The sequence below is a fragment of the Stegodyphus dumicola genome, chromosome X1, assembly GCF_044657685.1.
Source record: "Stegodyphus dumicola isolate Sdum_Otavi_A_Nest chromosome X1, ASM4465768v1".
NCBI classification, from domain to species: Eukaryota; Metazoa; Arthropoda; class Arachnida; order Araneae; family Eresidae; genus Stegodyphus; species Stegodyphus dumicola.
This window is the reverse complement of record NC_140780.1, coordinates 244,220,736-244,241,777: the sequence shown is the minus strand read 5'-3', so window position 1 is coordinate 244,241,777 and position 21,042 is coordinate 244,220,736. Positions and strand designations below refer to the sequence as shown.

General features: G+C 37.3%; 1 protein-coding gene across 3 annotated transcripts in view; it reads right to left on the bottom strand.

The window, feature by feature from the left end:
* LOC118190719 (CWF19-like protein 1) overlaps window positions 1-21,042 on the bottom strand; it is a 229,445-nt gene that overhangs the window by 3,849 nt on the left and 204,554 nt on the right. The window lies entirely within an intron of this gene.

The window sequence follows — 21,042 nt, the reverse complement described above, 5'->3', positions numbered from 1 at the left end:
AATTTTATTAATAATAACTGAAATAATATTAATAAAGACACAATAAAATGGTTAAATAAATAATTTAATAGAATTTATCACATTAACTTGTTGTTATTAAAAATTTCCAACAATCAACGGTAAATGTAATAATTATCGACATGTTCAGTTTGAGATTTGCCATTACACGTGCGTTATGTTTTCCCGCATCAGTGGCCATATTATTGCGCAAAAGTATGATAACTGTTGCAAGTGCAAGAGTCTGGGTTTTGCCTGTTGGTAACAGGTAGACAAAATCAGTTGAATGCTTATTTTAAATAAAGGTGCCTGCATTTTTTGAGCCGCCAACAAACACTTCGAATTCGACAATTTCGACTGATCCACAAGCTCGCCATTAAGTTTATTGTGGTTTATCCAGACGGCTTAACGAAATTTATTCAATTAAGAAAACAAAACGAGCTGACGAAGTTGCTCATCTATTCATTCACATGCTGCATGTGTTCACAATATTTGGAGCATTGTGCCTCTTGCAAAGTCAGTGGCGTAGCAAGTATATCTGGCGCCTGGGGCAAAATACCTTTTTGGCGCCCCCCCCCACAAAAACATTTCAGTAATATAATGTACAGAATATATTCGTTATAAGAAAATAATGCAAATAATAATAAAATGCTGAATCTGCCATAAAATACTCAAAAATATATTAAGAATAGTCACTACCTAACTGCACTACACTAGCCTTGGATTCGGAAATGCATCTGTGTCGGCGGAAAAATCAGACATACAATGATATTAGTTAAAAAGGCGTTATTTATTTTACATATAAGTGTTTTTAAAAAGCACAGTTTTAAACAATTAAAAGTTTAAGATACATTATAGATAAATAGATATGTGGCAACTTGCCTACTACAACTCAACTCTGCCAGTCTGGTAACCCATAGCAACCCAAAACAAAAATAATATTTATTCCATTCAACTGTTATAATTATTTAACGATCTGTCTCCAAAATTGTTCTACCATAATTGGTGACACGTATTTATTACGAATAGCAACCTTCAATGTTGCACGAATACGGAGTTTATATGTCTAAATTCTGAGCAGCGGTAAGTTATCCAGTGTGATGAGATGCAAGTAAGACATTTTACCTGTCATTTCAAGCGTTGTGCCGCATTCCGATTAATCAACATATTTCTGTCATAATTTCAGCGGATATATGTATCGTCTGCTGCATTTGAGCCTCCAATTTTTCTGATTTCAAGTACCAAGAAACTGTGTCACTATATACATATTGATTATTTTTCTATACATATTATTATTGTGCAGCCCACCAGCGGCTGAGCGGTAAAGTCGCTGAACACTGGTAGTTCGGTCCGAGGTTCAAATCCCGCGAACAGGCTGGCTGCATGGGCGTTTTCGTGGTTTTCCCCATGTGTAACGAGTATACGAGCCAGTTTCCCTTAGAAAGTCCTCCACGAAGGCATCCCTCCCTTTAGGCAGATAGCCCTCGAGGCTTTGCCATAATTACACATACACACATATTATTGTGCATATTTCATTGATCTAAAGTATTTGACAACGATGCTGCTTCGCAATTGCAGCGAGTGGCAGTTAAGCCACCGTGTAACGAAAATATTATCAAAAAATATCAGAACTACGCCGAGACTACCCGTCAACGGTTGTTCTGCACAGGTTCTTAATATATACGTATATAAACCTTAATAATAATTAGACACAGTGAGTCTACTATTAGAATATATGTTTACAATTTCAATATTTATAGAAAAAGAAATAAATCTTATCTACTTGAATTCTGCACATGCTTCCTGACGAATAAACTCTTTTATTAATACTCGACATCAGCATTTTCACAGTTTCACAGTAAAGCAGGAACTAGGATATTATTCAATAAACAGAACACAAATACAATATATAACTCAATTCAGGTCCATATCAACATTAAATTCATAGAACACTTCTATCACTAAGCAAACATGGATTAGAACGTGCATGGCAACGCCGAAAACTGATGCCATCCACAAAAAAAAAAAAAAGGATACATAAAACTCGCGTCATTAAAACATTAAAAGTCTCGTGTTCATTCAACAAAGTTATTCATAAAACTGTCTCGTGGATATCTTCCGAAGTTTATTGACGGCATTACGTAACATCCTGCTGAATTGGAATGTCATTCTGTGATGTTGCTGGTAGGTCATTAGTAGTATGTTGATCTGGTATAATGGGATCCCCAGAAGAATTAACTTCTAGAGGGCAAATTTTTTGGACTGGACGAACGAGATGACCAAGTGGAGTTTTTATGTATTCTTTCCGGAAACGTCGCCTGAATTGTTCACGCAGTTCTTGGCAATAACATTCTCTCTTTACCAGTTTGTTCCTATCCAAATGATCATGATCAGCCGTTCCAATCTCTTTTACATCTTGGAGAAAGTTGGATGGTGTTAGAGGCCTCAACTCATCTGCATCGTTGGAGATGTATGGTAACGGGCGGTTGTTAACGGTGGCTTCTGCGTCGCAAAGAACTGTGAGCAGTTCCTCATACGTAACCGACGACTTACCAAGAACTCGAACAAGTAGATTTTTCACTATGCGATTTAGTCTCTCCCACCAACCGCCCCACCATGCTGCGGTTGGGGGAATGAATTTCCAGTTAATTGGATTTAGAGTTTCAAGAGCAGCTATCTTTTGCCACTCAATTTGTTTCAATGCACCAGAGACACAGATAAAGTTCGTGCCGTTGTCACTATAGATAAATGTCAGACGGCCTCGTCGAGCGATGAATCTTCTCAACGCGAGTGCACAGCAATCAGCACTTAAGGATGTCACAATCTCCAAATGTATTGCTCTGTAGACTGCACATGTAAACAGCACCACCCAGGCTTTAGTTCTTTTCCTAAGAATAAGGGGACCACACAAGTCAATTCCGGTGACTTCGAAAGTTCGAGCGTCCCGTACTCTGTCTAAAGGCAAATGAATAGGTATGGTTGAAGGTGACTTTGTTGTGAATCTCTTGCAGGTAATGCATTTCTTGATTATTGATTTAATTGTTTGTCTAGCTGAAATAATCCAATATTCTTCTCTAATCATTGACATGAGCATTTGAACACCGGCATGAGAATTCTTTTTATGGTATTCGAGCACTAGACTTTGCACAATATGATGCTTTGACGGAAGTAGAATTGGATATTTAAATCCAAATTCATCATCTCTTGCGAGAATCTTTGTTTTCACTCTTATCAGTCCTATTTCATCTCTGACGACTGAAAGACCATTTATTACATCTCCAGTCTGAGAAAAACTTTCACGTTGAACTAGTAGACTCAAAGTGTTTTTTGAATCTTTTAACTCGGCTGCAGACAAGAATTTTGCTCTATTTACAGATTTTGCCTGACAGCGTCTAATAAATCTTAGAACCCATGCTAAAATTCTTACAATTGCTGAAAATTTAGAATATTTTTCATACCACTTAGATGTATCAGTACTCACGCTAACGTTTAATACTACAGTTTTCTTTCTGATTTCGGAAGAAATTAATGCCTCATTGGGTTTATTTCAAGGCGTGGCTAACTATCCTTCGGATTCTTTAACCAGTTAGGACCCTCCCACCATGAATTCTTTAGAATTTGATGAGGGGTACAACCACGAGATGGTATATCAGCTGGATTTAACTGGCTTGGCACGTAAGACCACTGATTTTCCTCTGAAAGTGCACAAATCTCTTTGACACGATTTCCTACAAAAGTTCCCCATTGATCATTGCGCTTGATCCATGACAGAGCTGTGGTGGAATCAGACCAGTAATGTTTTTCAATTTCGTCTAAGGATAATGACTCTACAACATACTTCGCTAGACGTACTCCTAAAACACAAGCTAAAAGTTCAAGACGTGGTATTGTCATCTTTTTTAAAGGTGCAACACGAGATTTTGCGATCAGAAAATTTACACATGTGTCACCATTGTTTTCGCAGCGTAAGAAAATTACGGTCGCGTAAGCTTTCTGGCTCGAGTGACAAAAAACATGCAAAGTCCAAGTTTGTTTGTTTCCATATCCTGTTCTGCGGGATATTTTCAAATCTGATAAGATCTGTAATTCACAGTACCATTTCAAAAATTTTTGTTTGACCTCTTCTGACAGTGGAGAATCCCAATCTGCTTTAATAGACCAAACTTCTTGAATCAACAACTTAGCCGGTAATAATACAGGAGCTAAGAACCCTAGCGGATCGAAAATCCCCTGTGTTAATGACAAAATCTCTCTTTTTGACAGGTTGTCTAGATTTCGCACAGGCTTAATATGAACAGAAAGGCTATCATCCGTTCTATCCCATAGAATACCCAAGACTGAAATCTGATTCTTAGAAAGAGATTCTGAATTATCATTCCTCGAAATTTTATTAACGTCGTTTATAGGACCGAATGTCCACATCCGTAGGTCCATCTTAGCTTCTGCCAAAATGTCAATTGATTTATCCATAAAATCCTTCAACTCTTCCACTGTGTCAAGAGACGTGACACAATTATCGACATAAAAAGAATTTCGAAGCTTTTCTGCTACGTGATTTTGCTTCGAAGACACTCGAGACAAATGGACAGAAATGACAGCACCTAAAAGATACGGGCTGGATCTAACACCAAAAACTACCCTTGTGTGACGATACACCTTTATGAGACCATCCTTTTTCCACCAAAGGAATCTTAAAAAATCTCTATCCTCTTTTCTAAGCTCAATTTGTAAGAATGCGCGTCTTATATCAGCCATAACTCCTATGCGTTTCTCTCTGAATCTTAATAATAAGGCAGGTATTTCTTCGATCAAATTCGGTCCCTTTACCAAACAATCATTAAGAGAAGGTGCTCGTTTAGATTTACATGATGCGTCAAATACCGGCCGTACCTTTGTGATAAGACTATCCGGTTTAATAACAGGATGATGCGGCAGATAATGTCCTTTAGACTTAAGATCGCACAGCGAAACTTCCTCTATCACGCCTTCAGCAAGCCATTCCCTAAAAACCTAATCATACTCTTCAAATATATTCAAAGATTTAAGTCTTTGTGTTGTGTTGAGAAGCCTTTTTTCCGCAATATCCCGGTTGGATGGTAAATTTATATTATGTTCTAACCAGGGTAGACCAACACAGTATCTTCCCTCTTCATTTTTACCCAAGGAGCCTAAAAATTGTTCCCAAGCAATATCTTCTTCCGCGTTCTTTGTAGAATTACTGCTGGAATCTGAAATTCCTATTGTCTCTAAGTTCCAAAGATCGGATACGTTTAGGTCCCGAAACGTCAGACTTACATTCAGAATAGATATACCACTACTTTGTGGTTCGGAATGCTCCTTAAGTGGACCACAAACAGTCCATCCTAATGTAGTGTCAATTGCAGTCAAACCTCCATCAAGCTGTTTTACTTTCCCTGTAAGAATTGAATCGTAAATGTCACTGCCGATTAGCTTCTCTATCTTCGGGCAACCTGTTCCTATGTCTGAAAGCCATATCCTTTTACACTTAAGCTCTTTTAAAATAGGGCCCTTAGGTACGCGTGCTATATTTCCCCATATAGCTTCCTGATCCAAAAATAAAAATTCCATTTCTTTCCTCATATACGGATTTAGAGAGCGTAGCTTGATCCGATACTTTTTATGTACATTCGGTTCAATTTTAACCCCTCCAAAAAGCGTGCGAGCTACAGTTTCCTCGGCGATGGGAGTTAGTCCTAATTCCTGTACTGTAGACTTCAAAATGTACGATTTTTGTGATTCGCAATCGAGAAGCGCTCGTACTTCTCTCGTGCCTGAATTTCCTAACACATTGACTTTAATTGTCATGAGAGCTACCTCCGTGGGACACATCTGTCCCGCTGTAGTTGCCTGAAAAGTGTCTGGCTCTGTTACCTTTTCCTGCGTTTTCTGTGTCTGCAGATCTGGGCAGAGAGAAACTGTATCAGCCTTACCACACACATAGCAACGTGCAAACTGTTCACACGACTTAGCAACATGTCCAGGCGAAAGGCACTTTAGGGAACACCTCTTAAGCCTAATTTTATTCTTTTTCTCATCTAATGACAGAGAGCGTGCTTCGTAACAGTCCTTACTATCATGTAGTTTATCGCAAAAAATACAGTTATTATCTTTCGTTGTAAGGAAACCTGCCACCGTAGAGACACTCGTTAACTGTTTAGATTTAAATTTGTTTTTTAATTCCCTTTTCGATTTATTACAATACTTGTCTTTTTGCTCAAAAATTCCAAATCCACTCCGCGCTAACTTAAGTCTTTCCTCCCCTTCCACTTCGCATCTTAAAAATTTCATCAAATTAGTTAGGCCAGAAATATTCTGACTTTCCTTTACTTCTCCAAAAAGCGGACTTCTTAGCCAGGCTCTGTGGACTTCCTCCGAGAGGCATGATTCTACCATGGGATATAACCAACAAGCATTGCTTTCCGTTTTAATATCTAAGGATTCGAGAGCTCTTAGTTGTGCTTCAATCTTATCAAATAATTGCGGCAATGGTAATTTTTCACTACTGCCTGTCTTAACATTCGTTACAATCAACTTTACAAGCTCTCTCACGTATACCTCAATTAATAAATCATGATTCCCAAAACGTTCCTTAAGAACACTAATAGCTTTTGAATAATTTTTCGCAGACATTGGGTAACTGTCAATAAAGTCTCTAGCGCGCGTCCCTTGTTTCATGCTTTGCACAAGATACTGAAATTTGTCACTTTCGTGCAAATCAGGGTCCTCGTGTATTTTTCCGAACTGAGACCAAAACGGAAGCCAGTTCAATAATTCTCCATCGAACTTCTTAAGCTCTATTTTCGGGAGCTTTAACGATCTAGTATTACGAGGTGAATTACTAGAAACACTACCTTGCGACCTAGTTTCTAAATTTATCTGTCCTAAGGCACCTAATTTCTCACTAACTAAACGAGAAATGGTAATAAATTCATCCTTATAAATATCCCAACTTTCCATTTCATCGTTAACTTTTTCAGGCGTTACATCAGTCGAAATTATAAAATTCAAAATCTTCTCGTTAAGTTCCTCAATATCTTTCTGTAACATTTGCAACTTTGTAAATTTATCTTTAATTATACCTGCTGAAAAATCATCCTTACCAATTTCATTTTTCAAAACATTAACAGTCTTGGTAAAGGAAGAACGCAATCCTTCGCGTTTTGCAGTTAAAGGATTCATAATAAAACGATGAATGAAACCAGCTTTACTTCACAAAATACAATTCAACAAAATAATTCTAACAAAAACCTCACTGCGTCCTGTCGTGGACGCCACTTGTAACGGAAACTATTTATCAAAAAATTATCAGAACTACGCCGAGACTACCCGTCAACGGTTGTTTTTCACAGGTTCTTAATATATACGTATATAAACCTTAATAATAATTAGACACAGTGAGTCTACTATTAGAATATATGTTTACAATTTCAATATTTATAGAAAAAGAAATAAATCTTATCTACTTGAATTCTGCACATGCTTCCTGACGAATAAACTCTTTTATTAATACTCGACATCAGCATTTTCACAGTTTCACAGTAAAGCAGGAACTAGGATATTATTCAATAAACAGAACACAAATACAATATATAACTCAATTCAGGTCCATATCAACATTAAATTCATAGAACACTTCTATCACTAAGCAAACATGGATTAGAACGTGCATGGCAACGCCGAAAACTGATGCCATCCACAAAAAAAAAAAAAAAAGGATACATAAAACTCGCGTCATTAAAACATTAAAAGTCTCGTGTTCATTCAACAAAGTTATTCATAAAACTGTCTCGTGGATATCTTCCGAAGTTTATTGACGGCATTACGTAACACACCGCCTTTATTCTCGCTGAGGCCCATCGTTATGGTTCATTCAATTGGATGCGCAGTTGAGTCACATTACTGCCGACGAAACTCAATTTTATACAGCGATCACCGCGTTAGAATCAGAGGTACTGCAATCAGCTCGTGAAATAATTTTGAATCCACCGGCGACGGACAAATACAAATTTTTTAAAAAAAAATTAATTTCTGTTTATGAAGAATCCGAGACAGTTAAAATCGAGCAGCTGTTACACGATTTACGGTTGGGTGATATGAGGCCTTCTCACTTGCTGTCTAAAATGTCAGACTTAGCCGCCGGTAACCTAACGGATAACATTCTTAAAATATTATGGATGAATAGACTCCCATCTAACATGCAAACCTTTTTAGCGGCCAGTAGCGAGCCACTTAAAAATCTTCCCGAAATCGCTGATAAAATTCACGAGCTGGCCATTCCAGCGCAAATACACGCAGTGCAGGCTCCTGGTCCAGGTATTGTGGCGTTACAAGCTTATATTAATGATTTGTCTAAACAGGTTGCTCAGTTAGTAGTCATCCAAGCTGAACCTTTTCAGCGCAACCGTTCCACATCACGTGGTCGAAATACACGCCGTAGCCAACTGAGGAAACGTTATAAAAGTCCTCCTCCGGTTTTTACCACCGCAAATTTGGAAACAAGGCAAACAAATGCCACCCACCGTGTCAACCAGGGAAACGAGAAGGGCCGTTGCTCGAAGCTGGGAACGACAGCGGCTGGAATTTTGCACGCCTTTTTGTCATCGAAAGCGGGCTTAAGGTTTCTTGTAGACACTGGGGCTGATGTCTCTGTCGTTCCACCACATTTTCACGAACAAAAGCGCCTTACCAAGTTACAACTTTATGTAGCAAATGGAACTCCTATTCAAACTTTTGGTGAACGCCTGATATCTGTTGATTCAGGATTGCACCGCAACTTCCAATGGCCATTCATTATTGCTACTGTTTCATGCCCTATTAATGGCGCTGACTTTTTTCAAAAATTTTCTTTGCTTGTCGATCTTAAGAATCGCCGTTTGATAGATTCCACAACCAACTTAACTTATCCGGAAGTAATTCGCAATAGTCAAGATTTGAGCATTAAACTGATTTCGGGTAACTCCCCATGGCATCAACTTCTCAGAGAATTCCCTACAAACACGCACCCAGTTATGGGTATTTCCAAACCCAAGCACGAAGTATTACATTATATTGAAACTACCAACCTCCGATTGCCGTTAAATCAAGACGCTTACCTCCGTACAAGCTTAAAGCCGCCAAAGAAGAATTTCAATACATGATGGAACAGGGAATTTGCCTTCCTTCAAAAAGTTCATGCGCTAGTCCGCTCCATCTAGTTCGGAAACGAAATGGTAAGTGGCGATTATCGCTGGTTAAATGCAGCTACAATTCCTGATCGTTACCCAGTCCCTCACATTCAAGATTGTATGCAAGTTTTAGAGTGAAAAGCTATTTTTACAACCATTGATCTTGAGCGGGCGTATCACCAAGTGCCCGTTAACTGAGTTGATATTCCAAAAACTGCGGTTATTACGCCTTTTGGACTATTTGAGTTTCCGGTCATGACTTTCGGCTTATGCAATGCTGCTCAAACGTTCCTACGCTTCATGAATCAGGTGTTAAACGGCCTCGACTTTTGTGTACCTTATTTTGATGACGTCTTAATCGCCTCCTCTTCAGAACAAGAACACCTATCACATTTGAGAACACTTTTTTTAACGTTTTCAAAGGTACAGTGTCAGTCTTAAATGTTTCCAAATGCGTTTTCGGCCAACCAAGTGTATCCTTTCTTGGTCATGAAATTTCCTCTGATGGCGTTCAACCCCTTCCAGATAGAGTCACCGCTATCCGCGATATGCCCAAACCATCTACACAGTGAAGGACTTAAGATGATTTCTTGCTATGCTCAATTTTTATCGACGTTTCTTACCTCAGGCAGCAACCATACAAACACCTCTAAATTCTTTTTTTGTTGGAATCAAGCAAAATGATAAACGTGTTATAACCTGGACCACAGAATCTCACGAAGCGTTCCGAAAATCCAAAAATGATTTAATTTCGGCAACAAATTTGCAATATCCTTCCGCATTTAAACCATTATCACTCTACGTTTATAAGGTATTTCACCCGTTTTCCTAGCGTGCCTTGTGGTGTAGTGGATCTGCACTCTGGGCCGGTACTCCAGAGGTCCGCGGTTGGATTCCCGGTGAAGGCGGTTGCTAATTTTTCAATCTCTCTTGCTTCCAAATATCCTAATGTCTGTACAGTGGCGCCCGAAGTAAAAGGGGTGTGGAATGAGGATTCTCCACACCCAGGATTTAGCGACTGGGTCTCTAAATCCTGGACTGGGGCGGCCTTTAAAAAGGGGAGCATATAATGTATTTCTCCCGCTTTCCTAGCGTGCCTTCGTGGTGTAGTGGTTCTGCAGGCTGGGCCAGTACTCCAGAGGTCCGCGGTTCGATTCCCGGCGGAGGCGTTGCATATTTTTCATCTCTTCTGCTTCCAAAAAATAAACTAATATCTCTACACGTTGACGCATCAACAGCAGGTATAGGAGCAGTTTTAAAACAGAAAGATCAAGAATTATGGAAACTACTTATCATATCATCATCATTTTCTAAAAAACTCTCACCAGCACAAACCAGATATAGCACTTACGATCGCGAATTATTAGAAATTTATGAAGTTGTCAAATATTTTCGGCATATGCTAGAGAGACATATGCTAGTATGATCTTCACAGTTCACAGAACCTTAACCTATGCTTTTCAACAGCGTTCGGATAAAGCTTCTCCTCGTCAAATGAGACACCTAGACTTCACAGGGCAATTTTCAACAGATATCCGTTATATTGCGGGTTCGCAGAGTATTGTACAGACATCTTGTCTCGTATTGAAGAACTAGCCGTTCCTTCGCCAATAAACTTTGCTGCCCTTGCGGATGAACAACACCGGGATTCAGATCTACAAACCCTCTTGAAAAGAAAATCTTCCACCAATCTCAACTTGCAACCCATGCAGCTGTCACCTGGAAAATCACTTTATTGTGATGTTCAGGATTCAAGATTTCGACCTTATGCTCTCTCCGGATTTCGCCATGCCATTTTTAGTCAGTTATGTCGTCTGCCACATCCTGGCATCAAGGTTTCGAGGAAACTGATATCTCAACATTTTGTATGGCCTAGCATGCAAAAGGACATAGCCAACCGGACACGTTCGTGCTTGGAGTGCCAAAGATCTAAAGTTGTCAGACACACCACCAGCCAACTTAAAAATTTTAATTTGTCCTCATCTCGCTTCAATCACGTGCACCTCGACTTGATCGGACTCTTATATTTATTAATATTAATATAATACATGAATAAAATTAATTATTTTGTATACATTTTTCTTACCTTGGATGAAGCAAATTTATCATTTACTTCATCAAAGTCGATCCTTTCAAATTTTTCTCTTTCCTCACTTAAAAATGCTAGATGACTTAAAGGATCTTGTTCCATCGTTGATTATAAATATGTGAAAATTTCTTTTAATTTGCTGAACGAACGTTCATAGCTAGCATTTGATAATGAAATAGTAAGTAGTATTTGAAGTGCGACTCTTAGGTTTGGAAAAACATTTTCTCTATATTCTGTAGTAGTCTTAGGTTCCGTTTCTTTTCTACTGCGGAGTAACGTCATATAGTCACATTCACTGCTCAAAACAATTAGGGGATATTGTGGGTTCGGTATGAAATGACCATATAATCGATAACCTTTTTGAACAAAAGAAAATAGAAGAGATTATAAAGGAAAATTATAACGTTTACAAAGTTTGGAATATGCAAATTTAGTCTGTGACGTCGAAAACTATGCGTTTTAGATAAGGAGTAAAAAGCGACCTGCAGTATTCCTTTTGTAATAGAAGATTAAAAACAATTCACATGTGTTGAGTGCTTCGTAGCAGTGAATATACGATGTCTCAGCAAGATGACTTAGTTGAATTGGTAGCCAGGAAGGCCATTAGTCGTTTACAGGAGAGACAAATGCAATCCATTGTTGCGGAAGCGTTACGAATTTCCCAAAATGTCATTTCCAGATTATGGAATCAGATTTTGGACGTCGTGTTTTTATTTTAAAACGATAACAAGGTCGTGTTATCGTTTTAAAATAAAAAGCGGGAGATATACAAGCATTTCGTTTAAATATATATCTCTACTTTTTAGAAATAAAGTGGTCAGAAAGAACGTTTTGGATGATGTACTGCAAGCATTTTATTACACATTTTATCAGACAAATCAAGAAAATAAAAAATTAATTATATTAAAATAGTTATTAATTTTAAATATATTTTCTAGAAATCAATCAAAGTAAAAGCTGAAATTTTCCGGAAAATCTTGTTTGGAGACCGTTTGGCGCCCCTCTATAAGCTGCGCCCGGGGCATCATGCACCCCCTTGCACCCCCCTCGCTACGCCACTGTGCAAAGTGGCAGTAGCCGAGAATTTGCAAATAAAATTACTGGAGAAGTTTTTGGAATGTTGAATGAACTCAAAATTGTTCTCGGAAAAACCAACACAGTCACAAGACTCAGCTGAAAAAGCAAACCAATGCACTGAAAAAAATAATCTCTTTGCTTGAAACAAACAATACAAAGTGGTTAGACGGAATAAAATTTATTTGATTTCTGAAAAATAGATCACAATACATCTGAAGCCCCTATATTTGGCTATAAAGCTAAAGTAGGCTTCAGACTTTACTTGCGAGTTGATACTTTGTCAGGAACTACAAATGAAAAAAATTTTCCTGTATTAAGAAATCAGTCTAATAATGATGTCCAGTGTCAGGCAGTAATCTCAACAGACGATGAGGATACAGTTGCAATGAAAGATGACAGTATGGAAATGGAACTAGAAAAACTAAGCGATTCGAATGAAGACTGCAAGAAATAAAATGTTGCAAGTCCAATCAAAAACAGAAATAAGAGTGTAGGGCAAGCATAAGGAGAACCACATATTTTCTAAAGTAAAAATGACCAATTGCTAAACAATATTAAATAAGCAAACAGAAGAAATGTTACGGCTTTCAAGGTTAAAATTTCCAGTTGCAAATGAAAAATTGTTTGGATAAGAAATACCAGAGGTAAGGTGACAGACGGTAAGCTGTTTTAATTTCTAAGGAAAAAGAAAACTTATGTAAACTAGATACAAAACATGGCATTTTAAACCAAAGTTCTAGGTATTGAAATACGTCTAAGAGAATGTGCTCGTAAGGATTAAGGTAGTCAAGGATTTCAGTATCGAAATTGTACTAGTAATTGTAACTCGAATCTCTGCAAATGTAAAAATTCAAAAAACCCCTTTATAACTCCAAATGCCACAGAAGCTCTTCCTGCCAAAATTAATAATATGTTAAAAATGTAATAAGAGCGTATTTGATTTTTGCAATTTGCTGCTAGTTAGAAATGCAATAATATTGCATTTGTAATGTAATTTTTTTGCAGTTTTCTGTCGCCTTAAGGTGTTTGTGTGTAATATAATTTGTCTGACATAACAAATAATTTAAGTATTTTATAAATAACAGTAATCCTTATTATATTTTTATAACTTTTACCAAATTTCATTTCTAATACAACTAATGCACGTAATTTCATGCATTTTATATCGCAGGACATTACATTTGCGCTAGAGTTTAGGATTTCAATTTATTTTCCCTAATTAAGCACATTGACTAAACTTCGTAGGTAATTATTATTGTTCACAAGATGTGGCACAATTGATGTGGGCGCAGCCCTTTGAGTCATAAGACGAGCTTCGCTTGTCAGGTGGGCCGGTCTGCGTTCAAAATTAACAAATTAACTACTCACAAGTAAATGCGATTATTATTTTTTTCCAGGGACTAATATTTTATTAGCAAAATTTGTTGAATGGCATTAACAGATTTTAAGAAATGGGAGTCTCCCATTTTTAAAGCCATTTCAATGAAAACCAGAATCGATGCAAGGAAAGCAAGATGCATTTCTTTTTTGCTTGAAAGAGAAAAAATTATTCTCACTTAAATTCTTTGATCTAGTTTCTAATCCGAAATTGGACAACACATTAAAAATCTAGCTCCCTAAGAAATTGAGCTAGCTTCCTGTTACACTGCTGGCCATTAAAATTGCAACACCATGAAGGAAAGCAAATACAAAAAATATATTTATTGCACGTAAACAGCATGGCATGAAGACACAATGATTAAATTTGTTAGCATTTTGGAGGTTTACAGGAGTGCGAAATTAGTAGAAACAGCTGCCTCCCTGGCACCTAAAACGGCCCTTACCCCATTAGCCCGTAAGGGCATGCCTAATGATTAGGCATGGAGTCAAACTGGGTTTGGATGGCAAAAATGGACAATTCATTCCATGCTGCTTCAAGTCTATGCCACACTTCAACAACCATATTAGCTGGAAAGGGGTGGTGGGTCAGTCTTTTAGCAACCCATGACCAGATGTTTTCAATGGGTGACAGATCTGGAGACCGTGCAGGCCAGGGCAGCAGTCGGATACCCTATGTATCGAGGAAGGTCAGAGCACTGCGTGCAACGTGTAGTCTTGCATTATCTTGTTATAACATGGCATTTGGGGGCCTCAAAGATAGGGCACAACCACTGGATGTAAGATGTAAGAAACATTTAAATTACCGTCGATCCGAACTAGAGCTGTGCATGTCGTGTACCCAATGGCTGCACAAAGCATCACACCAGGTGCAGGCTTCCTATGCCGATATCGAATGCAAGCGGTGACGTGTGGTCTCCTTGGACACTCCAGACACTTATACAGCCATCAGAATACTGCACATAGAACCGAGAATCGTTTGAAAAAGCGATGCAGTGCCACTCCCGCACCCAGTTTTGTAGTTTCGCACACCTTTATTCTGCATTGTCAAGGGAAGCCGAAGTAATGGTCACCCTGCTGATAGTCCACGGTGCTGCAAATGGCAAACGTTGACTCATCGTACGAGCTGATACTGGGCGTGCTACACACACGCCAATTTCCTGACTGATAGTCCGTGATGTGGTTGTACAATTTATACAAGGCTAAACTTACAATATGTTTATTTTCTATGGCGTTAGTCATGGAAGGGCGTTGAGATCCAACATTCCGTTCAGTATGACCATCAGAAATCCATTGATTCCATATTCGCATAACAGTGGTTGGATGTCGACCGGTGCAACCGGCGATATCATGGAACGATAATCTACACTTTCGATAGGCAACGATCCTGCCTCTGTCGAAGTTTGGAGTTTGCTGGTAAGTATTTCCTCTTCTTATTCGAGGCATAACATGATACTTTGAGCAAACTAAAACCTTACACACCACTTTCCGAATGAGAAATCCACTACGCAACTTTTCTTTTGTGCAGTGCTTCAGATGTCGTTTCTCCCTCCTGCGTCGTGTAAATGTGCTTATAGCGTCCATTAAAGTAACTCCTGTGTGAAAACTATAAGAGAAGTAACTGTAAGAAAGAAGGGTTAAGAGTACCCTTTATTAACTCAGTAAAATTTACAATGCGTCAACTCGACGCTAACAAACTACGCCTCTGCTTGGGCGGTAACTGAAATCAAAAGATTTAATCTAAGATTTGAAGGTATGTACAAGTCGCTGAACTAAACCACAGGACTCGGAATAATTCCTGTTTCTTAAAACTCCCATCGAAAACTAGTGGCAGCAAGTAAATGCAATTAAGCCACGCGAACCAGCAATAACTCTGGGAGCAGAAGCAGCAGAGGTGACCGCAATAGTCTAACTGTCCCACTTTCTTACTGAACCTCGGTTTTTAACCTCTTTCTTCAAGGTAGAATTTGCATTCCTTCACGCGCACTACTAAATTTAAATATTCTGGCATTGACAATTCAAAGAATGAAGGCTTATAGCAAAGAAATTAAATAAAATTGGTTATTTAAAATAAATATAAATCCCTACATGCTGAAATACTAATCATTTGCATATCCCGACTTCTTCCTTTTACGTGATTTTGACTTTTGTCAGATTATTCCTTTCTGGTTTTAAAATGTTAACGGCCAGCAGTGTATAATGAATATGCTATGGAAACTTTGCTTCATCGTAATTTTGATATGGAATAAAGCTTCGACGTGCGCCGGTATTTCGATACTGTTTGCCAGCGGTCGCAAATCGAAAAGCAAGAACAATAAGTCAAACACTTCAAACATATTTACTTTGTAAAAACATATTTACTTTGTAAAAAACACAGCTCAATTACATGCTTAGTGAAAAGAAATTTAAGAAAATGATTCATCTAAGCTTTACTGATTTTATCGTTCAATACAGAATAATTTAGTTAAGATTTAATTAATTTTTTTCATACGAGACAAACATTTCATTCAAACATTTTTCAAACCATCATATAACATTATAAAACAGAGATATCAGAACATGATTGCAACTAAAAGACATTTCGGATTCTTTTGGCAAAAGAATATACGTATTTTAGTTCAAATTTTCCTTGAAAAATTGCACTGTCAAGATCACACTACAAATAAAATGGAAAAAATTAAGGTACAAGTCAAACCTGAATACCTCGATTCTGTTTACTTTAAATCTCTTGATTGTGCTGATAAAATTATCGCCTACATTTTCAGTATCAAATTAACATATTTTCTCATAGCTAACTGAAGTATTTTCTTTGAAGTCCTTGCCAGTTTGAATTTTTTATTCCAATGTCAAAGCGACAAGTAAGCGGTTAAAATATGCTGTCTACTGTTGTAAATACTAGGTAGTCCTTAGCGGCTTGAAGGATTTATGCGCTCGTATTTCCCATGTATGATGCTGGTGGAATGATTCTTTGGACATTCAAACCCTGTAACTTTCCAACTACAAAAATACTATAATATTTTCCGACATCTTTAGTAATAAAGATGATCCACGAGAGAAGAGCTGAGGTTATTTTTTCTTGTAACCATAACAAAAAATGGGCAAATTATAGAGAGAAACCAAGATGCAAACAAGCAAACAAAGCTCGAAAATCAGAATATCTAGATGTGGATTGGATTGGATTATTTAATTATGGCAAAGCACACGAGGGCTATCTGCCTAAGGGGAGGGATGCCATCGTGGACTTTCTAAGGGAAACTGGCTCGTATACATGTTACACACGACGTAAACCACGAAAACGCCCATGCAGCCAGCCCGTTCGCGGGATTCGAACCTCCGACCAAACTACCAGAGTTCAGCGTCTTTACCGCTCGGCCGCTGGTGGGCCATATCCAGATGTGGAAAGAATGAGAAATGGTTTGAACAATACCACAGTCAAAGACTTACAGTTATTCCACTAAAGTTACAGTGGAATGTTGAGGATTTTTCCAAAAAAGTCTGGTTAAATAAATAATGAATTCAAAGATAAGAACGATGGCTAGAAAATTTCAAAAGCAGGCATAATATTATCTTCAAAAAGATTAAAGAACAGAATACTGTTGAAAAATACCATCAAACGACCAAGCCTGTTGAAGCTCAAGAGGAACAAGTAGCTTCCGAACAGTGAAAAATGTTTTGAAAGAAATAAAATCTTGAAATTTTATTCGAAGATTTTCTAGAGATGGAAATTTCAGGTGCAACATACAGGCTTTCAACAAAGGTCGAGACTACGTCAGATATAAAATCGCCATTAAGGAACTATGATGAAGTAGAATTACAAGATAATTATAAAGCATGTTCGCAAAAGAACCTGTTAACACATTAAGTACGTTTTCAGAGAACTATAAAAATTCAGTCTTAAGTTATTCGCTTAGATTACTGCTTTACAGGAAGTTGTCCAGTCCCAAAAGTACTTAAATAGAGGCCTATAACTTTGCGTAAGGTAAGTTGTAGTTACTTGCATTCCTGTTGTTATGAATTTGGTATTTAATTAGTTAATGTTAGTAGAATTATAAATAAAATTGTTTTATTCCCCATGCAGTGTAGCACGTGACGAATATTAAAAGAAAGCTAAGCCGGAAAATTAAAAAATACAACAGCGCTTGCATTTAACATTTAATAAATAAATATCTCTTTTTGATTTCGAGAAATTGCTAGAACAATCACGCGAAATTTATAAAGCTTATAAAAAGGAGGAGAACGACTTAATTTAGTTAGTTGTTGTCTTAAGAGTTTGTTTAGAAAACTGCTCGGCGCGAGCATATCCAAGAGAAAATGTTATTTAAAAAAATTGATTAAGTGACTGAAAGGAAAGAACACACACACACATACAAAACAAAATACATTTCGACATATTTAATAATTAACTTATTAAATTAAAACAACTTACTAAATTAAAAACAAATTTAATAATTATCAGTGACTTCCTTGGGCCTGTCTCGCAGAGCAAAGTTTTTCGAAGGAGGGTTTAATATTAGAAATAGACACTCTCAGTTCTTTTTCTATATTTAGCTGAGATCTATATTTTGTCTTCAAAGAAGCCACCGCAGAAAATCCAGTTTCACAAAGGTAAGATGTTGAAAATGGTAGTAGAATGCGAAATGCCCTTGTTTTTAGTGCAGAAAACTAATCATCCACTCCTGCCCAAAATTCAAAGAGTGATTTATTACTAAATTGTCTTTTGGTTTCGCCGCTTGCCGTGAAGTCTATGAAGGTTTCTTCCTCTTCAATTGAGAGTCCTTCGGGAGTATTTTGAAATGGAATCCTTCACCCACTTGTAACTTGATATCAGTTTGTCGTCAGCAAGAAAGTACTTTTTAAAATTCTTTGCTAGCATTGCTAAATGATTTTCAATGGTTACAAAAACAACTTTTACATGTTGTTCTTCAGCCTTGTAAGTTTTAATACAATCATTCAAATTTGCAAACATTGTTAAGTTTTCTTGCTTTAAATTTCTACTCCACAATTCCAATTTCCTACAAAAGCATTAACTTTATATATTTGCTCCTTGCAGTTGAAGATTAAGTTATTTAATTTCTCGAATATGTCGACCATGTAGCTCAATTTCATCACAAATAAACTATCGCGAAAATTCTCAGCTTCCGGTCTGTTTTCCTCTTCTAGGAAAACGGCGATTTCTTCTCTTAATTCTCTTCATTCATGTACTGCACCCATGTCTTTACAAAGTGCAGAAAAGATTCTTGATTTCAGGGGTCTCATTTTTATATAATTTACTAAGGTTACAACAGTAGTTAACACAATATTCAAACCAGGACTCATTTCCTTGGAAGCCAAAGCTTCTCTGTGGATCATGCAATGTGTCCAGACGCACTGTGGCGATTTTTGTTTCACAAGTGCTTGAATACTTTGGAATCTTCCGGACATAGAACGAGCACCATCGGTGCATATTCCGACGCAATTTTTCCATTCTATGTTTGCCTCGTTCATAAAATCATTTAAGATAGCAAATAATGCGAGTGCTGTTGCTTTGAGTTGTATTGGTTTGCAGAAAAGTAATTCTTCTACTACTGACAAATCATCACAAAATCTAACAGATGCAATGAAATGAGCATCTTTATTACTATCTGTTGCCTCATCGAGTTGTATTGAAAACAATTTGTCACGTAACTTCGACAAAAGCTGACACTCTACTACATCTTCAGCTATATCAGCAATTCGACGGGCAACAGTATCATTTGAAAGAGGTATAGACTGCAATTGTTTTGCAAAATTATCTCCAAACATAATTTCTACAATTTCAATTGTGGCTGGCAAAATAAGCTCTTCACCAATGGTGTGAGGCTTTTTACATCTGGCTATTTTATATGAAACTTTGTAAGAGGCAATTAAAGCTTTTTCATTCACAGACAAAGTTTTTTTAAACAATGATATTTTCTTTTCATATGATTTTAATTTTAATTCGAAGAATTCTCTGTGTTTGTTTACGTACTCACTATGAAGCGTTTCCAAATGTCGTTTAAGTTTATTAGGTTTCATGCCGTCTGCCGCCAACATTTTTGAGCAAATGATACACAGGGGTCTTTCTTCTTCATTTACTTCAGTACCAGTGAACCCAAAATTTAAGTATTCTTGAGAATATTTTCTTGATTTTATTTTTGGAACCACGCTCGTTTATCGTCTCTCGCTTACGCCCTCTTAAAAATGCTCGCTTACGCCCGCTTAAAAAAATGCTCGCTTACGCCCGCTTGTCTGCTTAAAAAAATGCTCGCTTACGCCCGCTTAAAAATTTATCCATGATTCTGCATAAGTCTGCTGCCGTGAATATTTAATACGGTGAATTGCAATTGCACGAAAATATATATAACATACACATTCAGAATAGATTCAATATCGATAGAAGGATCGACCCGAATGAGATTGCCTGGAATTGAAATTGGCGTCATAGAACTTTCTCCTTCTCCCTACGAGAAAACATTTGTTCACATCTGCGCATGCTCCAAACTTAACTTTTAAGCTGACCAGACAAATTCCAGACAAATCGAAACTTCTCGCGAAACCGTGAGAATGCCCGACATGGCGGGACGCAAGAGCAATAAAAAGGCATAGGATTCTTGTTTTTTCAATGCTGAGGATCGGTGTTGCAAAATGTCAATAAATTTCCGTATTCTTGGTAATTTATAAAGTTTAAAATTAAGGTTGTAGTGTAGGTTTAGCGCCAAAATAGTCAAAATACATTATTACTGTATACATTTTATTGCATGCGGTGTGGAGGGGGAGCGATGAAAATTATGATTGAAAATTGGGCCGTGAATACTAAAAGGATGAGAAACACTGCTGTAGCGGATTAGCTTTCTCTAGCTCTTTTGATTTTGAGTTCTGTTGAAAGTTTTAGTAGTTAAAAGAAAACTACTGTGAGATATTGTAATACTGAATGAATATCTGAGGAAATTTAAGCATTTTGTTTTATTTTGTTGTGATAATAATAAATTTTGTTCATTTTTCATCGGACTTGTGCATTCAATTCCTAATGAACCGGTACGCACGCAGCACTATTATATATTTGACTAAATAATTTTATTTAAATTTTGATAAAGCCTGCATTTTGAGTACAAGGGCTTAAAATTAAATAATGATAGCATTTCATATTTTGATTCATGTGTGTTCTGTGTTATAAACTTTGCATATACTGTTACTCTAAAATTAACAGAATTCAAAATCCTACCTTGAAAACTCTATCTTGAATTTTCCCCCTTTTTCCTGCGACATTAGACAACTTTTACATGTTGTCTAATGTCGCAGACAACAATATCGACAACAATA